We start from the raw sequence: 1,078 nt of genomic DNA on the forward strand, positions 1-1,078 counted from the left end.
TATATAATCAAAATAATATTTTCTATTTAGTATTGTTTTCCCCACATATGTAAAACCAATTTCTGGCATTCATTTCTAAAGTCTTGTTAAGACTTCTTGTTAAGAAAACATATTAGCTATATTCTCTTTATTATTTGCCATTGCTTTGATTAGTATACCTAAAAAATTTCCTTCTCTCTTTTATAACCCCTCTTTTCTATTCTGAAACCTCTTGGTGGTTTAGTCACACCAAATTCAATGATTCATTTTTAGGCTGGGGTTGTGAAGTTTAATCCATAGTGTTTCAGATCTTTTCCTTCCACAGTTTTGATCTATTATTCAAATTTACTTCAAATTCATTTTCCTTCATAGTGGAAGATTTTCCTCATTATGAACTTGTAGAAATTGATATTTGTTTAAAAAACATTGATATTTGTTGGTGGGATTATTTAATTTAACTCTACATGTCTTGCTGAATATTTTTATCTGCCAACATTCTCATCAGTTCTTCTCGGGCTTCATTCACTCATTCTCTGTCATTATTGTCAACCACAAAAGTCAGTCCTTGTGTGTTCTGGAAGTAATGGCACCACAGGGGTTGGATCTTGTCCTGGCCACCGACATCCCACACAGTGAAGCTAATATTTTTGTATTCTACAGTTTCTACGTTGAAACCTATAGTGGAAATAATAGTTACTATTTCACCCAACTGCAGTTTGTACAAAATAGTTGTTTTTTCTGCAGCATCCAGACCAACCATGAGAATTTACATTTCCTTTTTACCAAAGAGCCCCTTGAAGAGGTTAGCAAATATATTCCCCATGTTCCAGGTGTGATGTGTTGAATGTTGGCAAAAGAAACCCATGAGCGGCTGTTGCTCCTTCTCTTTCTTGGCTTCTCCAGGCATTGGTTTCACTCCAAGATCTCTTCTCTTTTTCTTTACATGATCTCTATTGATTTTTAGCTTCAATTATTGCTTTGAAACAGATTTCCAAGTTTCTACCTCTTGTTTTGACCTTTCACTTGAGCACCATATGCATTGTGAGAGACAATATGATGCAGTTTTAATTTCACTGGCTTCAACTTCAAAATCTTCATT

At 34.3% G+C, this 1,078-nt stretch overlaps 1 pseudogene; it reads right to left on the reverse strand.

Moving 5' to 3' along the window:
- Positions 1 to 505: 505 nt before the first annotated feature.
- LOC141498882 (ADP-ribosylation factor 1 pseudogene) lies at positions 506 to 802 on the reverse strand (annotated as a pseudogene).
- Positions 803 to 1,078: the final 276 nt, after the last annotated feature.

The sequence above is a fragment of the Macrotis lagotis genome, chromosome X (assembly GCF_037893015.1).
Source record: "Macrotis lagotis isolate mMagLag1 chromosome X, bilby.v1.9.chrom.fasta, whole genome shotgun sequence".
Classification (NCBI taxonomy): Eukaryota; Metazoa; Chordata; class Mammalia; order Peramelemorphia; family Peramelidae; genus Macrotis; species Macrotis lagotis.